The sequence below is a fragment of the Neopsephotus bourkii genome, unplaced genomic scaffold, assembly GCF_033783945.1.
Source record: "Neopsephotus bourkii isolate Nb327-2 ecotype Australia unplaced genomic scaffold, CSIRO-AGI_Nbou_v1 NB_39, whole genome shotgun sequence".
Classification (NCBI taxonomy): Eukaryota; Metazoa; Chordata; class Aves; order Psittaciformes; family Psittacidae; genus Neopsephotus; species Neopsephotus bourkii.
In genome coordinates, this window is record NW_026900556.1 from 1,030,524 (window position 1) to 1,051,954 (window position 21,431).

Below are 21,431 nucleotides of genomic sequence, written 5' to 3' on the forward strand. Positions count from 1 at the left end.
GCATCAGAGCACAGCTCCTCTCCACGGAGCTTGGGTCATGGCAGGAGGAGACCAAGGAGGGATGGAGAGATGGTTTCCATTATAAGAGACCTTTTGAGAGGGATAATCACTGCTCTCCCACTGAGGAAAGCCTTGGAGATGGCAGGGGCCTCGGCGCGCTGCGGGAGCAGGGCTGGCCTCTGAGGAGGTAGTGATGGGAAGTGGTGATGTGCTGGGCATGGAGAAACTCATTAAAACAGCTGATTAGTGGCAATTAAGGCACCCAGGACCAATTCCCTCCTCTCAATGAAAGGGATGGGTCCAGGAGGGATGAGAGCGATCCATTGGACCTGATGCTGCAGGCAAAGGCTGCATAGAGGGTTTGGAGCTGAGGACATGGGGACAGGGTCTCAGGAGGATATTGGTGGCTCCTTATCCAGAGCAGAACATGAGACCAGGCCAATACATTCCCCAAAGCCATGTTTGCTTTGGGAGGGGGTTTCTGGCTGTTCCTGTATCCTGCTCCAAGGAGGTCAGTGCGATGCCCCCCTACCTAAAGCGAGTGGGTATCATTAATTCCTCTCCTTGCAGGCACAGTTGTCCTGAGCGTTGCTGCTGCAAGATGAAGGATTTATATCTATGTATTTTAAGCGTGAGGAAGCTCGTTAGAAATAGCCTGAAGGGCAGAGTTAGGAAATGAAAATCCATCGGATCCGCTTGGAGCCGGTGCGCGGCGCTTGATGAGAGCTGAGGCAGGGCTGCGTGCTCCCTGCCTGCGAGGAGCCACGAGTGTGGGGTTTGTGGCACTGGGGGCGTGAGGGGATGAGAGGAATCCATTGGGAAAATCAGCCAGAAAGAGGGGTGAAAGGGAGGGGAATGAGGAAGAGCTGGCTCCGAGCATCCCATGTAGGCGCTGGGGAGGTCCCAGGGACCCCAGGCCAGTGGAGCATGGCAAGAGCAGGCAGAAGGGGATGCTGGTGGGGCAAAGCTCATTCTTAGCACTGAGGATGATTCCTTCTCATTGGAGGTCACAGTGGTGAGACACCGAGGAGCATCTTTGCTTTAGCAGCTCCAGAAGTGACAGTGCAATGAGTCATTATTTTGTATGTACCCAGGACAGGAGGTGTGTGTGGGGGGGTTACTTCCAATGAAGCTTCTGACTTTGGTTGGCAAGTTGAGCCCTGCTCTTGCAATGGGGAAGATGGGAAGAGGCTTTTTGATGCTGGTTGTGATGGGTTTGTGGTAGCTTAGGGTGAGATCTGCTTCATGGAGGTAGGCAGTGAATACGAGGGGCATGGTGATGCATCAGCACCCGTGGTAGGGGCTGTGTGCCATGCATGGGAATGCTCCAAAGCCAGATTTCATCGAGAGACTGGAAACTCTCCCATTCACACAACTGCTCATCAGCATCTTCTACAAGCTCAGAGGCTTTAATGAGTAAAGTTAATTGCTGTCATAGGTGATGGTCTCCCACCCAGCCAGTGGTTGGGTTGAGACAGGCACGGCTGTGTTCTGTAACTGGAGGTGATGTGGGTGCTGGCACCTCAGAGGTACCGAGGAGTCATGAAATCAGCCTTTGTGAACCCATAAATTGCAGTCACAGACTAGAAGTGGCTGGAAAAAGCACATTGTTTAATACACAAAGTGTTTGGCAGCAATTTGGTTTGCATACGGGGCTCTCCAGGGTTTTCTCAGTCCCATAGGAGATGATGCCCATTGGGTGCGTGTCCCACCTTGGCTTTACTAGGGCGGCAATCACAGCATATGGTGCCAAATGGTGAAAGAGCTCTTCTCTATGGAGGGCAGGGGGATCAGTGGTTATGGGGGATAAATACAGGGTCCCTGGAGAGCCATGAGGTCCCGGCTCAGTTTACCATGCTACAGAGAAACACGTGTGAAGTCAGAGCATGTGGTGGTGTATTAGCTATAAACAGCCAGGCTGGGATGGCAATGGGGAGAAAAGGGATGGGGGAAAGCAAGAGCTGAGCGGTTTGCTTTGGCAGATGCTGGTTCCCCTTATGAGGCTGGGTCTGTTTTGCAGCTCGATGCCTCCTATCTCAAGTAATTAACAGGGAAAAGAGAGGGCCTGGTTATCCATCCTTCAAGAGCAAGGGGTTGAATTGAAAGGCAGCGCCTTGGAAGTGGATCAAATAGCTCTCCAGCCCCCCGCGTACGGCTCGGGAACTTGCCGCCGTGCTGCGTTATCAAGGTGAACAGCTTTAGTTCAATTAAAGAGCGGCTCAGAGCGGCGGCGTGGGAGGAGGCAGGGATGGGCGTTTGCACCCTCCGGGCAAGAGCTGGTGTGCAGGGAACCGTACGGCAGCGACCCCGGTGCGAGCCAGGGCTACCAAAGCGATGCTTCTTCCCCTTTGCGAAGGGACCAGCTCCTTTATCCTCGCCTCTGCGCCGGGTTTTATCCATGGAAAAGCAGTGTGTGGGGAAGGATTGCTCTTTGTTACCGTCTCCTTTCCCCCCCCTTCTGAAATAACCCCCCCATTCCCAGCAATGAGCTCCCATCACCGCGCACCTAAATCCCTGCAGATGCACGGTGCTGGGAAGCCTGTATTTTCCCTGCCGGTTCCTGCCTGGGCTGCAGCTGGCTATGGCACACAGAGAGAGAAAGCTGCAGGTGTGATTTGTTCATTTGCCTCCACCCCCCAGCGCTGCCTCCCTCTTGCTTTCCCATCCTCTCTGAGCCCACCTTGCTCATCCCACCCCAGAGCATCACTGTGCGGCGAGACCCGCATCCCACCGGGGATGCAGCGCCGGCGGAGGGCTGGGATGGCTGGGGTTGGCTTGTGTGTGTATATAGAGGGGAAAGGGGGGGTTAATCTGATCCCTTGGAAGGGGGGGGAAATCACAACTATAAAGAAGGCATCAGCCTCCTCCTTTTCCCTCTCCCCCGCTCCAGAGGATTAAGCCTAAGGGGAAAAAAAAAGCCGGGGGGGGGGGGGGAAATGTCTGCAGCTTTCTGTTGACCCTGCATGATGGCATTTTTGCGCTCTGTGTGCTGCCTCTGCTGATTGCTATTCCTGGCACAAACACACACACACAGCTCACACACACACACACACACGCTCTAGCACGGCTCACACAGCGAGCCCACTCCAAATAACACCCCCCCCCCCAAAAAACCATCCCCTCCAACCCCAAAAGCGTTGCCCCTTCATCCCCTATGGTGTGTGCGGGGAGAGCATCCAGCACCCGGTGCCGCTCGCCCTCTCCTCCACCCCACTTCTCACCTCGTCCCCAGCTCCAAGCGAGCACTTTCTGCCGGAGCCGCCCGCAGCCAGAGCCCTCCACCACTCCTACCGCTGGCATTACATTTTCAGGCTGGATGCTATAGGGCCGTTTCTAATTACCTTATATCCCCTAGTGGTCTATGAATAATGGTTAGTGAAGGAGCTCAGAAGGGCTGCTGAGAAGGGAAAGGCAAAAAAAAAAAAGCAAGAAAAAAAGAGGAGAATTGTGCTATTTCTCACGTTTTTTTTCCTAAGGATCTAATCTGGCTACTGTGCTCGGGAAGAGGAGGAGAGCGAGCCAGCAGGAGCGATCGGAGAGCGCGAGGACCATCGCAGGTATTGTTGCAAGCTGCATCTTTGTGCCCTTTTTTATCCCTTTTTTTTCCCCACTGCTTTTCCTTATGGAAGAATTAATGGGGGGGGGGGGGATGTGGATGGAGCTTTATCCTAGATTTATTTTCCTCTCGTGCAACTCGTGTGCCGCTGTGATTGAAGGGATGCACGGCGCTGGAGCGCGGAGTTTGGGAAGGGGGGGGTGTTGTACGTATGTGTGTGTGTGTGTGTGTGTCCTATGGAGGAAGGAGGAGGAGGAGGAATGGGGGGGGGGGGTGGATTGTTTTGCTTTTCTGGAAGTAATAAAGGAATCTGCAACCGGTCCAACAAAACCCTCCTGACTTGCGGATTGATGGGTGTCGGAACAAAGATACAGCTGAGACTTGGAGTGTATGTGGAAGGGATGGATCCATCCCGCCTTGTCCTGACTCCTACTTTCCCCAGAAGTTGAAACCATAACAGGCGCGGGGGGCTGCTTAAACCCCTCGGGGAGTGGGAATCTTCCATGGGAAGCGGATTGAATGGAGGAGTTATGGATGTGCATGGGGGTTTCTACTTACAAAAGTTGCGGCGGTCGGGCGCCTGGCTTCTCCCTGCCGTTGTCTGCACGTGAGGACGCTGCCTTGATGGATTCCCTTTCTTTTATTCGGTGGCTGGATGGTGGGGAAGGGAAAACAGAGCTGGATCTGGCAGATAACCCCTGGAATCACGGGGCTTGCACATCTGGCTGCGCCTTTCCAAAGCCCCTTGCTGGGACTTTCACCTCCTGCTTCCTCTTTCTCCCACGGCACATTTTTACCCCCCCTGCCTGCTTCCCAAATCCACATTAATAAACAAACAAACCAGGGAATAACGGGGGAGCTCAGAGCCCTGCTGCTGGAAAAGGAGGGGAAAAGAAGGCGGGGGGGTGGTGGGGGGTGTCTGTGTGTGCTTTTGTTTTAAATAGGGAAAGGGCGATGATTGAAAACATATGAATAGGATGCAGTGCGGAGCGGGTGTGTTACGGAGCAGGGGGGGAGATGGAAAACTGCTTATACGACAGAAGCAGAGCTTGAATGAGTGTGGGGAGATGAAAGGAGAAGGGTCCGTCCCTCAACCCGGCTGCGGCGGGGGGGGGGGGGGCATTCCCGAAGGCAAAGGAATGCTCTCAGGGAGGGGAAACTCACTGGGGAGGAATAAAACCCAAACCTGGAGTGAAGCATGCGGTTATATCCCATCCAACTTTGCCGGCTGCGGCGTTAATGGAGCTAATTGTAATCGTAAAATCCAAGGGAAAAACGCCTGTGTGTGAAGGGGGGGATGTCCCAAAATCCCATTTCCCCCAACATACAAAAACAACCGCCGATGTTGTGTTTATTTGGGTGGAAATAAGGATGGAGCAATGGCCCTGGGGAGGGCTGTATTCCCCCTGGGAATGGCTCCGAAACCACGCCGGTGCTGCCCTTCCCTGCCTGCCCTTCGCTGCCTGCCCTGCCTGGCCTTGCTTTTGTGTTTGTTTGCTTCCAAGGATGGAGGGGGGGGGAAGAGAAAGGAGCCAGGGGGGGTGTGAGAAGGCGGGGAGAAGCCGTGAGGGCGGAGAGCCGATTTAAATTGGACTTAATGGATTCCCAGGGCAGCTCTTTTAGATGAAAGTCAAAATAAGAGCCAAAGTGAATCTCAGCAGACCTGTCTGTTGCATTAGAGATGCAGCTTCCCTCTCCCTCCCTCCCTTCCTCCCTCCCTTTCCTTTTTATTCTTTAAAGGAGAAGGGGGAAAGAAGTGTTATCCGTACGGAAGACAGTGTGGAGTTTCTCGTTCCTATAATGTGAGCTCTAATTGAAGAACTTGCAGCCTCTTGGGAGAGCCTTTACTGATCGCTGCTTTTGTTATTCACGCCGTGCTCTGTTTCATTGAGGGTTTTAAGGGGGGGGGCTGACACAAGTCTGGCTGTGCCAGGGGTGTGATGCTGTGTCGTTCCCCCCCCCCAAGCTGGCTCCATAGGCTGCTCATAGGGGAGACCCCCCGAGGGATGCTGTGTGGTGTTGAGGAGGGGATGTGCAGCTCAAAGCACCCCAGGAGCTTATGGGGAGATGCTGCAGTGGGGCCTCTTGTCCTCTCAGGACCCCCTGAGTAGTGGGATGGATCTTGTCCACTGGGGATTTGGGGGGCCCTTTGAGCCCCATGTTGTGTCCGGGTACCCTAAACCTGCATGGTGCAAAGGACACAGTGCATCCCCACTGTCACTGCTCTCCTGGTGCATAGGGGTCTGGGGTGGCTCTCTGCATCCGGAGCATCACCCGGAGGGGACAGGCATAGTGCCAAAGCCACACGGATCCTCTGTCTGCTCAGGGGACACGCGCACTGAGTGGCAGGACCTGTGCCAGGTTCTCCTGCCTTTTCCATTGCCCAGCAATTCGGGATGGGGATGGGAAAGGGACTGGTAGATGGAGCTCCCCTTCACGGAGGTCTCATTGCTCCCCTTCCCAAGCCTTCTTGGATGGCCACAGCATCTCTGTGACCATGGGGCTGTCCCCAAGCCCTGTGTCCCCGTGTGGTCCGACGGTGATGCTGTGCTGGTTTGGTGCAGATCCGTGTCCCTCTCCAAACCCTTTTGCAGCTATGCTTAAGCTCTACATGGATGAAAATAAGAGCCACGAGCCGTGAGGATGCTCTTGGTGGCATTTGGTGGCTGTAGGACTGAATCTGGCTTTGGATGACGATGTGTGAGCAGGATGAGGCTCCGCCAGCCCATCGGCTTAGCGAGGAGGCAAAGCAGTTAACCTGGACGTCTGATCTCCCCGAGAGCTGTGTATTGACCCTGACAGCGATGCATCAGGAGCGACAGACTCTCCATCATCGATCCCTCTCCTCCCATCACCAGGTGTCGACACTGACAGTCGTGGAGCCGGCTTTCATTTCAGGCCTCTGGCTCCAGCGTGTAACACTTAGCTGCGGTCCCAAGGTGCCAACCAGGCTTTGCAAACAAACACCTCCACAGCCGGCTTGATGTCCCCATTTTGTGGCAGGGATGGAGATGGGGCTCACAAAGGACCCAGGATCCCTGGCTCCCATCATCCATCCCTGGCAGCCTTTAGTGGAGGATGCACCTGGAGCTCCTTTGCTAGGAAAAACCTGCGGTCTGGTCCCCTTGTGCCGTCAGTGCCGAGCACCAGAGGATGCTCCTGAGCTGGGGAGTCCTCATCCTTGTGCAGGCTTTGCTGCGTGACCTTATCTGGCCAGGATACCTCTTAACCCTCTCTGCCTCTGCAGTGGCCGTTGCCCGATCCGATGGGCACATGGAGGTGTGATGGCGATGGTGGTGTTTTATGTCGGTGCCTTCATCTTGGGCAGTTTGAAAGCGCTGGCACGCCGCCTCTCCTCCTTCCCAGCATCTTGAGGTTTCCGAGACGCACGCAGCCAAGCTGAGGCTGAAAAAGCTGCTTGTGGTTCAAGAGCATCTCCTCGACGGAGGAGAGAGGGAAGCTTTTCATTCCTCCCTTTCTTTTGGAGCTCGCCAAGCTCCACTCGCCGGAGCAGGGGCTCTTCCTTCTTCCCCTCCCTGCAAGGGAGCGTTAAAAGCCAGGAGCAGTGGGTATCTTGACACCCCGTCAATCTGAGCCTTTTACAGCAGCAGTCTCTGAAGGCTGGCACTCTGCTGCACAGAAGAAAACAAGTGAGAAGAGGGGGGGAGGCGGGAGCAAGCCTTTGCAGCCGGCAATCGATAATTGCAGTGTCAGTCACTGCCTAGGAAGTTCCTGCATCCCCACTGGCGCTGATGGAGAGGGGAGAAGGGAAGGGCTCTGCCCCACACAGCATCGGCCATGGGGCAAGCGAGGGATGGAGGGCAACAGCCTGGCCCTGAGCAGGAGCCTCCGGCTGCATTACTCACCACTTGATGTAGCGTGAACCTTTCAACTCCCTCCCCTTGGGGATGGAGCGGGCTGGGCAGAAGGTGTCGATGGAAAACGCTTTGCTCTCCTCCATCGGAGGGGTTTGGTTTTCCCTTTTCCTTCTATTTTTACCTTCCCCACCCGCTCTGGGGGCATTTTGAGCTCGAGTATTCCCCCAAACCCATGAAAGAACCCCCCAAAACACCCCCAACGCAGCTCCCCCTCGTGTGCGTCTCCTAAGACGAGGCAAAAGATCAAGGAATTCTGCCTTTTGTGCAGCTTTCAAGAGCAAAGATGCACCGGTGAAAAGGGGAGGCTCAGAGTACCAGGCGCACACAAGTGTTAAAGGAGAGGCTTCCCTTTTGTCTCCAAGGCAATCAGGCGGCGAAGGGATCCACAAATTAATTAACAATTGGTCTGTCTTGATTGAGTTATTCCTGCTCGCATCCCACCTGCCTATCAAAAGACTGGGAATGGCAGGAGGAAATTCCTGTTTCTTTCCCAAACAGCTCGGGCACGTAGTACAGAGCGTCTCGGTCGCCTTTCATCCCAGGCAGCAAAGGAAATAAAGCAAGGAAGGGCTGGCGCTGTATCCAAAGGGATCTCTCCCGAAGGATGCGTCCCCCTCTCCCGCGCTACCAAATGCTGCGGTATTTGGGCCGTTGGGAAGAGAAATGACCAGATTTACGTGGCACACACGGGCCAAATGGTGGTTGTAACCCCATGAAGTTGATGGAGATCCATTGGAGATTGATTTGGCTCAAGGGCTGGCTCTTGCTCCATGGGGAACAGGCTGGATCTCTGCCTTGGTTGAAACAAGAGGTATTCAAATGGGTTTGTTGTGGCTATGCCCAAGTGGTAGAGCTGAGCAAAAATCCCAACTGGTTGTATCCCTGGTGCCAAGGCACCATAAATACACCCCGACCTGTCAAGCTGTGCATGTTCTCTACCGCATTTACCACCGAGGCCGTTTTAAGGGGGTAGATTTATATGCAGGGGTTGTACAGAAGCCTCCCTGTGTGCTTTGCTAAGAGGTTTGAACTCCATCCCAGCATCCTGGTGCGGGGAAGCCTTTCTCCCCTCCTCCTTATGGGATTTCAACCCACACTGAGCCTGTGCCAGGGCTGAGCCAAGCCGGAGCCCAAGAAACCCCAACTCCTTGTCACTGGTTCAGTTCAGGGCTCTGTTGTGGTTTGGGGGGAGCAGCATCAGTCAGTGCCTGCGAGCTGGATTCAGGGGGTTGGTTTTGCTGCTTTGCAGTCAGCCCTTGCTGCTTCCTCTGCTTTATTGTCATCTCCGCTCTTAGTCACCGCTCGATGCCTCACCAGGGGACACCGCTCCTGCTGCATTTATGGCAGCCACTAAAATTGGCTCTCGGTGCTTGTGTTCCGATGGGGAGGGACTTGGAGCATCAGGGAGGCTTTGCCCATCTTCGTTATAGCCCTGGACATGGCATGGGGCGTGCAGAGCTGCTGCAGGGCAGGTCGGTCGCTGTGTTGATCCTCCCATCTCCGCTGGGTACCATCCGGAGGGGATACAGGAGCAGCGGTGGGAAGCAGCATCACCGGCCGTGTTCTCAGATGGAGATGCCCGGTGTGTAAATGAAAATGAGATGCTCCATAAAGTAGGAAAGAACAATTAAAGAGATGTGGGCATTCACTGATCCGGAGAGACACAAAACCACCCCCATCACCACGCATCCCCGCTTGGCTGTCGCTGGGTAACTCCCCACATCGCCTCATCCTGTAATAGCATGTCCTTCACCCTGCCTGTCGCTGTATGATCTATAGGACGGGGCTGGCCTCTTCATACCACTGCCTTTCACCATCCTGGAGACTGGATTCTCCGGAGGAGGCTCTAGTCCTATCATAGCATGTCCTTCACCGTGACTGCCGCTGGAGGAGACACGGCAGCGTGGGGCTCTAATACCTTGTAATTCACTGTGACTGCTGTGGCAGGACCTGCACCGTGCTGCGCTGCGGCAGCCCTTTGCCTTTCACATCTGCTCTCGTGCTTTGGAGCAAGGGCTGGCTGGGAAGGATGCATGGAGGAGGGATGTTGGAGGTGCCCCAGGGTTGGAGCCTGGTCCCATTATCCCGGTTGCTGCAGGGAAGGTGCGGAGCATCCCTGGAGCATGGTCGCATCCTTCCTTCTGGGTGGTTTGAAGGATGAAGTCCCTATGGGGAAGGGGTGCTTGGGGGCAGATCCTTCCTTGAACAGGGGAGAAATCCCTGTCTGAGCCTGTCAGGGTGAGAAATGGCCCTCGGATGCAGGAGAAGCATCCTTCCTCTGTGTGGTTCTCGGGCAGCATAGTAAATGTCAAAAGCCTGGCGCACACAAAGGAGAAAGGGACTTTTGGCTACTGAACACGTTTGTTCCCTTTGAAGACTTACAGGGTTCTGTGATGCTTCCCTCTTTGCTGGTTAATCCGGTTCCTTTCCCAGTTAGATAGAAATGGTTTCTTGATGGCTGCCATCAATAAAGCCCTTGTGGAGGCTCTGCTGGGGACATTGGCTGTGCTGTTCTGGTCCCCTCAGGAGCCAGGTTTGCGGCTGTTGCTTTGCCTTAGAATCCCAGGCTGGTTTGGGTTGGAAGGGACCTTAAATCTCATCCAGCTCCAACCCCTGCCACAGACAGGGACACCTTCCAGTGGAGCAGCTTACTCCAAGCCCCTGTGTCCAACCTGGCCTTGAACACTGCCAGGGATGGAGCAGCTATTCCCCTTGTCCTGTCCCTACAGGCCCTTGTCCAAAGCCTGTTTCCTGCAGCCCCTTTAGGCACTGGGAGCTGCTGTGTTCACTCCAACAGCTCCACGTCCCTCTCATGTTGTGGCCCCAGAGCTGGATGCAGGATTGCAGGAGGGGGGACTCATGAAAGCAGAGCTCTGCTGGCTCTTCTTTGCAGGGTAGGCAATGCAAACCCATGCCAGGAGCTTACAGGAAGAGTAAGGATGAAGGAGAGTGTCCTCAGAGGGCTCCTGTGCTGGGAGAAGGGCACGTCTGGTGATGAAACAGGCAGAGGGACAGGGTTTTGGAGCCAGCACTTCCCTGCAGCACGATGCTCAGCAGCAGGAGCTTGTGTGTGGCATTGCCAGAGGAGCCATCAGCTTCCTGACAGGAGCCTGTGCTCTGGCTTTCCAAAAGACAGGGGTTGGCATCTCCCATTTCCCTCCCCATATAAATGGGCAGTGATGCTGCTGGTCCCACTTGGATTGAGGAAGGAGAAGCTTGGCCTGGTGGCCTTTCCGTCCTCCCAGCATCCTGGGTTACATCTCTGCAAGTGGCTGTAAGAGGAGCAGGGATCATTAGATGGAAGCATCGGATGAGATAGTTTCTTAAAAGGATTGTCTGATTTCTCTATTGATCAGCCTGATTTAAAAGGGGGAGCTGGGTCAGAGGGCATAAATTATCCTTGCAGGAGGGGTGAAGGCCTCAGAGGCTGTGCTGCACTTAGCTGCAGTGCTGAGGAATGTGTCTCTCGGTAGGGACGTGCATAGCCGAGCGCCATGGCCGACGGCCAACTTGGGTCTCCTCTACGCTGCACTGGGAACCGAGTCAAGGGAAGTGCATTTAAACTTGGTTAAAAAGCCTCTCTCTGCCAAACTGGTTCCTGCAGCCCCCTCTGGTACTGCAGGGGTCTGTGTTTGGGACTATACAGGGGGAAAGGGTGGCCCCACATGAGGTTTGGGGTGCGGGGTACTGCTGGCTTCAAGCTCCCTCCATCCCCATGGAGGGGATGCTCTCAGCCCGCAGGGACCTGTGACCTCTCGCTGGCTTTCCCCAGGCTCCCTGTGTGGTCTCTGGCGAGATGCTGAACCAGGGGAGGTTTCTGCCTCCCTGCCTATAGGATGAAGCTAATCTGCAGCCTGAGGTTGCTGCTTTCCTTGTTCTTGTGATCGCTGCATCTCCTGCCACCGGAGTCACGGGGCTCGCAGCCTTTGCTGCAGCACCCCCCGGCTTTATGGCTTATGGGAAAAGCAATGGGAATATGAGACATCATCCCAGTTGATTGCAAAGGGTCTGGTTTTGGGGCCACATCGCATTCCAGTGCAAACCAGCTTGTTCTGCATCGGCGTGGCTCCTTGCAGCATCCCTGGGCAGCCAGGGCTGTAATGACTGCTCACTCCAGGTACAGCTCCTGTAGCTCACAGTGGCAAAAGGCAATTACTGCAGTGCATTTGTACCTGTCAGGGTGCAGGGAGCACCCATCTCATAGAGTCATGAAATCATGGAATGGTTTGGGTTGGAAAGGACCTTAAGATCATCCAGTTCCAACCCCTGGCCACAGGCAGGGACACCTCATAGCAGACCGTGTCCTTCTCGCTCCTGGGGCTCTGTCTCAGCACCCACCACCTGAACATGGCATCTAATGAGCTAAGGAGATGCTCCTTGTTTCCTCATCTTCATCCTCATCCTAATGATGAGGGAGCCTCCTGTGTCCCGGTCAGTGTCCGTCTCTGCCTTCTCCTGGGGTTTGCCACTGGCTGGGAATGAACCATACAGATCTATGATGCCCCAGTGGGGCATGAACTGGAGCCAGGAGAGGCTGGCTGGTGAGGAGAAGCTGCAGGAGCACTTGTGGAATACCACAGCATCCTCCCATTGGGGTTGTGCCTTTCTCAGCCCCAGTGGGGTTTGGTCCTCCTATTTCTGGCTGTGCTGAAGCAGAAGGATGTAAGAAATGTGGTCTCTGGAACGTGATGGGGGTGAACACAGACAGAGACATTCCAGGGGCTCGGAGCAGGTCTGAGGTGCCATGGTGAGCTCTGGGTTAAGCAGTGCCATGCCACACCACTGGTGTCCCCAAGCTGGGGACATAGCTCAAAGGGGGGGGTCTTTCCCCACTGCTGCCCCACACTCCTCCAGTGCCACCACTACAGCTGATACTGCTGCCCATCCTCTCACTCCTCCTCTCCTGTGCACCCTGTGCACAGGGGATGTCAGGAATGGCACAACAGTTCCCTATGGCATATGGCTTGGGAATGGGAGGAGGAGAACCAAGTCATCACCATGGTCACCTGCCAGGCAGCAAGTAGGGGACCAGCCCCCAGCCCAGGGCACGGTGATGGGCAGGGGGTTCAGAGCCAGCACAAGGTCGAGCTGGGCTATGGGGCTCACAGCATCAGTGAGCATCAATTCGCAGCATCCCTGCGGCATTGGCCTCCTGGCACGGCTGTGGCTGGGAATGCCATTGGAATGCCAGGACACGGCGGGAGGCGGTGGCTGGGCTTGGCTACCATCTTAGAGGGAATATGGAGCAGTGGGTGATTATTTCCCTTTCTTAATTGAAATTTCAGCCTCAGTGGTTTGCGGGAGCGGGCGGGAGAAGGAGCACAGGGAAGCATGACTCGACCATGGAGCTCACTGCGGGGCGAGGGGGTGGCAAAGCATCACGGAGGGGCTGGCATCGATGGGAAGAGATTCCCACATCCCACCGCAGGATCAACCCAAGCCCCAGACCGCAGAGATGTGCCTGGTTTTAGCGGGGGAAAGGATGCTGTATTGTGTCTTTATCCCTCTATTTCTGTTTTGCTTGGGATGGAGGGGCCAATTAAATGGAATTAGGCGCTGCAGCCTGGCCCCCCGCGCGGGCTCGGAGCAATCAGGTGTAACGCAGCATGGCTGATGAGAGCCAATCAAGATGTATAAATGAGGTGTTGACATTCAAGCAGCGGGTACCGCGCCGCCCAGCCGCAGCCGCGCTCATGGGCTGCTGAGCCCACGCCATGGATTCAGGCACAGGGATGTGACAGGCGGCAGAAGGGATGGTGCCCAGTGGGGCTCTGGTTCAGCTCCAAAGCATCTCGTGTTAAGGGTGGCAGTGGGGACGCACTGAGCATCACCTGTGAGGGGGTGATGGGCACAAGGGTAGGCGGTGGGTATCACTGCTGGGGTCTGTTTGATGGCAGCCCAGGTGCTGATGCGTCGATGCAGTGTGTGGTCAAGGAGATGTAGGAGCCATCAAGCCCTTTGAAGTGCTATAGGATGCTGTTGCTATGGGGAAACTGAAACATGGGGCAAGCCGGTGAGCAAGGGCTGTAATGCCAGGGCACAGTTTAACCCTCCAGGTTTTGTATTCCCATTGCTGGGGTCATCATAGAATCATGGAATGGTTCAGGTTGGAAGGGACCTTAAAGCTCATCCAGCTCCAAGCAGGGACACATTCCACTAGAGCAGCTTGCCCCAACCTGGCCTTGAGCACTGCCAGGGATGGGGCAGCCACAGCTTCTCTGGGCACCCTGTGCCAGCGCCTCAGCACCCTCACAGGGAAGAGCTTCTGCCTAAGAGCTCAGCTCAGTCTCCCCTCGGGCAGGTTCAAGCCATTCCCCTTGGCCTGTCCCTACAGGCCCTTGTCCCAAGCCCCTCTCCAGGTTTCCTGCAGCCCCTTTAGGCACTGGAGCTGCTCTAAGGCCTCCCTGGAGCCTTCTCTTCTCCAGGCTGAACAAGCAGGACACATCCATCCTTGCGTGGAGACCCTGGATGGGGACCTCCCTGTGACCAGGAGCCAGGGGACCACCCTCAGCCACCGCCACCCTTGGCTCTCCAGCTTGCCATAGCCGTTGCCACAGGACACGATCCCATTGCTGCGAGGTGAGGGCTGGGAGCTCGTGGCCCGGCAGCACCACGCACATCAGAGGAGCTCAGAGGCCATCCGGGGAGGAGGAACCATCTCCGTGGCGAAGAACCTCATCAGCGTTTCCTGTCTCACGATGGAGAAGTCGCATGTGGTGAAGAGGCTCTAAAAATAGGCTCAGGCAAACTTTGAACCACATTTGCAGATGGTAAAGGTAAAGCCAGAGCTGCCCCAAGGGGAAAACACATCCCCAGCGTTAACCCTAAGCGCTGGTGGAGCTGGGTCAGAGGGTAACAACCCCCGGATGGGCAGCACGACCGGGATGCTGTCTCTCATCTCCTCCGTGTCCCCATGCAGGAGCAGGGGAGGACATTAGGAGCAGGAGCACGTAGCTGCAGGCTCTGTCTAACAGCGCTGCCGCCTGACCCTGATTTGTAGCAGGGCTGAGTGGGGAGGTTTGCTCTAGCGTTACAGCTCTTCCTGTGGTAGTAGCCAGCACGGCGCTGGGATGGGGATGGGATGGGATGGGAAGGAGAAGCTGGGTCGTGGTGCAGTTGTTGGTGAGAGGAAGGAGAGCGTGCACAGGGATGCTCCATCCCGTGGTGCATGTGGGGTTGCTGCTCCCCGTGGTGTTGGTGCTGGCACAGTGATGGAGGGATGTTGGATGCTGCTTGTCGCTGTCCTCATCAGCGCTGTGGCCCTGTGGTGGCTTGTCCTGCATCGCATTGCTGCCTGCCCCTGTGTCACATCACCAGGGATGGAGTCAGATGGGGACAGTGGCCAGGGCTGAGGGAGCATCTTCCAGCCGAGGCATCATCCCCCTGATGGCACCCAGGGGATGCTTCACCTTCCCAGTCTGCACCGTGCCAAGGGTGACAAACTGCTGGCAAAGTCCCTGTGCATCATCGCTGTGGTCATCCCTGCGTGGAGATGGATGCATCCCACTGGTGTCCATCCCCAGGGGTTTGCAGAGTCAAAGCTGACTGAATGGGGATACAAATCCTGGAAGGTTGAACTGGGCCTTGTCTGTGGAAAGCTGGCAAGGAGCGTTCTGCCCATGGAAGGGGCAGCACTGCCTGTGAGCATCACTCCATGGTGCCATGGTCCCATGCTGGCTCTGCAAGCCCAAGTGGGAGAGGCCCAAAACCAACCTTTAACCAGACCTGGAAGATGGCTCTGACCATAGGGAAGACAAAAGAGCCGGAATGATTAAAGGGAAGTAAATGAGAATCCTCCCGTTACCTGAGCTGCCTGGTGCTGGCCTCCTGCACGCAGCTCAGTGCTGGTGTGACTTTATCCTTGGGAGCAGGCTTCCCAATAGGTTTTCCTTGTTGCTGTTTGTGCAGTGGCTGTAGGGAATCCATCGCTGTCTGCCATTGCCTGGCTTCACGTCTTCTCCTGCCTACAAGTGCTGCATCCTCACGGGATGGGTTCAGGATGATGGTTTGGATCATCCTCAGCCTTTACCTGCAACGGTGGAGGGGAAAACTGACCCTTGGAGTTCTGTTTAGCTACGAAAATACCCCAAAACAGCCCTCGAACGAGCTGTGTGGTGCCTGGTGGCCACCTTGGGATCAGGGTTTTGGCAAAAGGCATCCGCTTGCCGGTGGGAATAATAACCAGGAGGGGGAAGGGCTGGGGCAGGCAGACAGGCAAATCCATTTTATCAGACGCCGCATGTTTTATGAAGGCACATTTCAGCTCTTCAGCCTTGGAAAGCTTTTCATAGCCTTTAATTTTCTAATAAAAAGGAATTACGTTTGCTGAAAAGCCCGTAACAAGATTCACTGTCATTGTCTTTTGTACAGGCCATAATTCCTGGCTTGGGGCTGCCTGCAGCCCCGTTGTGTGGTCCTAAATGTGGGTCTGGAGAGCTTTGCCAATGGGATGCACTGGGGGTGATGGGGATGAAGGCGAGCGCCGCGTTCAGCCTCTTGGTGCTGTGCATTGCATGTGGCTCCCTCTGGAAGCAGTGTCTTGAGGGGCACCGAGGTGGTTCCGGCTGGATGTGTGTGATGGGTGGGATGGCTCAGGAACCAGAAAACAGGGAATCTCAATTGCCTGGTTGTCGGCCTCATAACCAGGAGCTCAACAGCGGTGTGAGGTCTGGTGGGTGCAGGAAAGCTTTCCTGGTCTTTGGTGTGGATGGGGCAGGTCATGGTTATACACGAGTCAGAGCGACCGGGTGTTGAGGACAGAGACGATGCCCCCTGCTCTGTGCCAGCACCGTGCAGCGACACGAGAGCCACCATCCCCTCCCACATCCCGCCAGCACATCCCAGTGATGCTCACAGCATCGGGAACCCTTCAAGGCTCGCTTTGCTCCCTGCTTTCCCCTGGGGATGCACCTCTCTTCAAGCACAGCCTTGCCTTTGCCGGTGCCACGTGGCACCGTAACCGCGATGCCGCCGGCGCTCCTTCTCCCTCTGAGTTGCTCATTTGAAGTTGCAACTCAGCAGCCTCTTTTCATGCAGGGGGGATGCAAAAGCAAGCACAAACACCAATAAATATCATCTACATCCTTCCCCCCCCCCCTTTTCCAATCCTTGTTTTCATTCTTACTTCCCAGCTGTTTCTTTTGGAGGTGGGGGGGAAAGGGTTTTCAAAGCTTTCCGTACCCGTGTGTAACAATAGGAAGCGTTGCCTTTTAGCCTGCGGCCGGCACAGTTTTAAATGAGGTCCCAGGTAGTCATGGTTACCTCTCCTCTTCAGTAAGAGATGACTTTTATTTCCTGCCTTTTGTATTTGCACATCTCAGATATACATTCTCCTAAACCATAATTGGTATTCACGGATAGATGGGGACGCGGGAGCGAGCCGCTGTGAGAGGGGAAAGGAGCCAGATGGACGCAGGGGGTGTCAAGGTCTCCAAGCCCCTAAACATCAGGAAATCTTAATTCCAAGTCATTTTTCCTCCCCTGGCAAGACCTGCCTCACTGCAGCCTCAGGGCTTGTCCCAATCCCACCTCCTGGATGCTCTCCTGGCATTCGGGATTCACCCTGCTTGACAGCAGCAAGCCTCTCCTTGCGGAAGGGTTCCCCAGCATCCTGCATCCCTCAATGGCGATGACGTAGGATGATGGCAGAGGGTCCACCCTGTGCCCCCCCATTCCCAAGCAGGATCTTTGCACTGCGCCCTGTTTGGGGAACGCTGGCAATGGGCACAGCCCAGGGAGCGAAGCGCTCAGGCAGTGATTGATGACAGATCATAGCCTCATTCCACAGGATCATTGCTCAGAGTGTGGGCAAAGCTGCGCGTCCCATGGGGACCGCGCGATGCGCGCCTGCGTTTCAGGGCAGCGGGGATGGGAAGCCACGTATTTCACACCTCTCTTCCTTTTCTCCCCTCTCTAAAAGCACCAAGGAGAACAAAAACCCCTCCAAGCTTGTCTAATCAGAGGCCAGCAGATTCCACCCGCTTCCCTTTGGACAACTTGCATGCGCTAGGAAATCATCCAGAGCTGCCTTTAGAGCAAGCAGAGTGCCCCAGCGGTAGCTCGTGCCTCTCTGGCAGGATGATAACTGGTGCTGCACAATCACTGCGCCGGAGCCGCAGACATATTGGCTTTTCTCAGCCAGCAGGAAGGAATTTGCACAACTAAGCAGGAGACGGGAGCAGCTCGGGATTTGCGGCTCTGGATGTGCCCGTGCTGTTTGCTGGTGGCAGCGTATCGGGGGCTTGCACACCGCGTGCACCTGAGCTCCGTTGGGGGTGCTTTAAAGGGGTGGTTTGGGGAGAAGCCGTTTGCTGCTTTATGTTTCCCAACCCTTTTAATGAGAAGGATGTGTTCTTGTCCTTAGAACACAGAGGAAAGGCAGAGGCGCTGTGGCTTTTACCTCCGCGGGGCCAGGATGGATGCGCTGCATCCCGGAGCATCATCGGGAGGAGCAGGGTCAGTCCTGGGGTTCCTCATGGGGTAAAACCCAAATCCTCACTCAGGTCAATGCTCCTTTGCTTGGTTTTAAGTCCAGCAATATGGGATTGCTGGAGCGACTTCCATCCTGCAGAGGCTTTTGGTCCTTCTCCAGGCAAAACTCCCCCCTGGTTGCAAGTCCTATGTCTGCCCTTGGCATGGGTGAAGCAAAGAGATCACTTCTCTATAGGTTTGTCGGGTTGGGAGCTAGAGGCTGGCCCTGTTTCCATCACAGCAATCCCCTTCCCAGCTGGAGCATTGCCAAACAGGATGCTCCAATGTGGAAAAGCAGCATGGCAGGGTGGATTCAAACCCTGCTCCCACTGTAGGTGCTGCCTGGTAAGGTCAGAGCCTGACCTGGGCCATGGTACCCAGCCCCATTTATGGATGCAAAGTGCACATCAGTTGCAACAGCAGCTGATGGACACTCCAGTATATTAGCAGCATTAATTAAGTTACAAAAATTATGCATGTTATCAGTTATGAGACGACCTTTCATAAACTCAGTTATTAAAGCAATAAAGCATGACCCGCTGGTCCTACCCAGTTTAATGGCTGGCTAAGAGTGTGGTTTTTCACATAATACTTTTAGCAGGTCATTAGCTGGGCAATAAGAGACCATGGAGAGCCAAGTGATGCGCACGAGTGGCAGCAAGAGGCAGACACATTGCTGGGGCTGGGGGTCACCGTTGTCCCCTGCTGCTTACATGCATGGGCTGTGGTGGGTGATGGTGCAGTGGTTGCTGCCAGGGATGCTCCCAGCTTGTCTGTGCCATGCTGGAATCCTGGTGGTGTGGGGCACATCCATCCCTGGGTTGCTATGGGGCAGGTTTGGGACTGGTGTGCATCTCTCTGCAGCCCCGGTATTGCCTCTGCTGCAGGAGGGAGATGGGATGTGGTGATTTGGCCACCCCAGGGCTCCTGGTTGTATCCCTGGTGCTGCTGTAGGATGGAGACTTTGACCTTCTGCAGGGCTGGAGGAGGTCTGGAGGGGCCGGGGTTCTCCCTGCCTGCTGGTCTCAGTGTATGGACAGTGCTGGTCTTGGTGTATGGACAATGCTGGTCTCAGTGTATGGACAATGCTGGTCTTGTTGTATGGACAATGCTGTTCTCAGTATATGGACAATGCTGGTCTCAGTGTATGGACAGTGTTGGTCTTGGTTTATGGACGGTGCTGGTCTCAGTGCATGGCTAGTGCTGGTCTCGGTGTATGGATGGTCCTGATCTCAGTGTATGGATGGTGCTGGTCTTGGTGTATAGACAGACAGTGCTGGTCTTGGTGTATGGACTGTACTGGTCTCACTGTATGGACAATGCTGGTCTTGGTGTGCACAGCCAGTGCTGGTCCCAGTGTATGGATGGTGCTGATCTCGGTGTATGGACAGTGCTGGTCTCTCCAGGCTGAGACCCCATTTCAGGGTGTAGGGTTGCTCCCTGCCTCCCCACTATACCCACCGCAGCACCCATGGGGACACACCACATACCCAGGGCCAAGTGGAAGAAGCCACCGAGCCCTGGCCGCCAGCTCCTGCTCCCTCCGCATCCCATTGCTGTTACCCAGCGCATCCCGGCTGGGTGCCGATGCCCTCCCTACCCGTGGCTACACCACGATACCCAGACGTGCCGAGCCCTGCACCGCGCCACCGGCACCCCCAAAGCGCCTTTCCCAGTCCCCGCCAGCCGTTTCCAAGCACTGACCCTCTCCATAAACAAAGGAGAGGGAGAGGGAGGGTGGCTGGCATGTTAATATACTCTCCCCCCCTCTTTTCCTCCCTTCATCCCTCTGGGAAAGGCCTTTGCAGATATAAGCAAACCTTGATTAAAAGCTGCCTGACAGGCAACGGCAGCAGCAAGCAGCAGGCAAGGAAGCTCTCCAAGTCCAAAGGGAGCTGCTTCTGCTGCTGCCGCTGCTGCCTCCATTCTCAGATGTCCCTGATCCTTTAATCAATCACAGCCGCGGAAGAGAAGAGCAAACACCCGTGCTGGGGCAGAGGTATGTGCTTGCATTCGTTCCAGCCGCAGCCCAGGCAAGCAGGGCGGCCGCACGCCTCTGGCTGCAGGCATGGAGCCATCCCCCTGGCTTGGAGCTGCTCTTTCATGTCCAGGAGGGAGCAGGGGCTGTGCTCCTGCTGGTCCCCCCATGGAGGATGGTGCCCCAAGGACAGCGGGATGGATGCAGGCGTCTGCCCCCTTCCCGCTGCTCCAGTGCGAAATGCATCCCTAGGGAGGAGGATGCTCCAGCTCCTATCCCATGGGCATGCTGGATGAGTGGGGAAAATGGGGAGGCTTGTGGATGGATACCCCATTGGGGAGCTGCTAGGATGGGGATGGCCATAGGGCACCAACCTGGATGTTACATCAAACAGAGTGCTCGCCAAACCCATCAGTGGGGCACGTGGTGCATGACCCCCAGAGATGGCCCCATTGGCGCTGTATGGGGTGGGCAATGGGTCTGCTCCATCCCCGGGGCTGAGCACCAGCCGTGGCCATGCCCTGAACCAGCAGCTTGCAGAGAAACTGCCCACCCCAGGGGTGATTTGTCACCGAGTGCCGTGTGTCACCGCGGGGCTCCTCGCTGAGGCTGGCGATGGAAAACCGCTTCAATCCCAGCAAAATCCTCTCTTTCCCGTCGTGTTCCTCACCTTGCGTGCGGTGCTGGGGGGGTAAGGGGGGGCTCTGCCCACCAGGGCGGGCAGGGACTGTGATTTCCTTCCTTATTTCATTGCTGGTGCTTATTTTTAGCACGGTGTGGTAATAGGTAGTGACAGTGCCCTGGGATGTACCGTGCCTCCGGTCCTGTGAGAAGGTGTCTGGGGCAGAGCTGCTTGATGCTGCAAACCAGGGTCAGCCAATTGCTGGCTAATGAGGCACCCAAGGAGGGGGGGAGCACATCCAGGGGTTGGTGTTTGGAGCAGGGACTTTGTGGGGAGCAGGGATGCTGGATTGTGCTGGCCTCAATATCCCATCCTGGAGCTGCTTTGTGGGAAGGGTTGAACGGGTTTGGGAGGCACAGGGATGGTGGGATCGTGGGGGTACCGGCGCCAGCCCCGCTGTGGGTACACATCCAGTGAGGATGCTGTGGCCAGGGAGAGACAGGGATGTTATGGTGCTGGTTTTGCTGCTCCCAAGCCCATTAGTAATGGATCTTTGTGGAATAACCCTCATTAAGGCAAGCTGCCCCCTCTGCCTTATAAAGGAACACTCAGCTCCAGCCAGGCTGTGCATATGTAAATGGGGCAATGAACAAACCCTGATTGAGACATCACGGGGCAGCTCTGGGACCCCTGGGAATCCCTGGAGGGGAATGGGGGCCTCTGGAAGGGCTGGAGGGTGCCAGTGATTGGGGACAAGCCCCAGGCACATCCTTGGGTCTGGCACTGGGACAGGGCCATGGATCTGTTTCAGGCTGCGATGTGTCAGGGTGTTGGAGGCTCCAGCATCCCAGTTCCAGCCAGCACATCCTCCCAACAGCACTGGGATGTAGCTCCTGCTGTCTGCACTGTGGTTTGGGGCAGCAAAGG

At 55.7% G+C, this 21,431-nt stretch overlaps 2 protein-coding genes across 3 annotated transcripts in view; one reads left to right on the forward strand and one right to left on the reverse strand.

Moving 5' to 3' along the window:
- RASD1 (ras related dexamethasone induced 1) overlaps positions 1-21,431 on the reverse strand; it is a 139,572-nt gene that overhangs the window by 102,204 nt on the left and 15,937 nt on the right. The gene's annotated exons all lie outside the window — the stretch shown is intronic.
- RAI1 (retinoic acid induced 1) overlaps positions 1-21,431 on the forward strand; it is a 69,900-nt gene that overhangs the window by 29,384 nt on the left and 19,085 nt on the right. The window contains exon 2 of one of the 2 annotated variants that reach the window (XM_061346128.1): positions 3,477-3,557. The gene's annotated coding sequence lies outside the window, so the exon portion shown is untranslated. Of the gene's footprint in view, positions 1-2,944; positions 3,558-21,431 lie in introns of those variants that run through there. The other variant, XM_061346137.1, reaches the window with a different exon arrangement.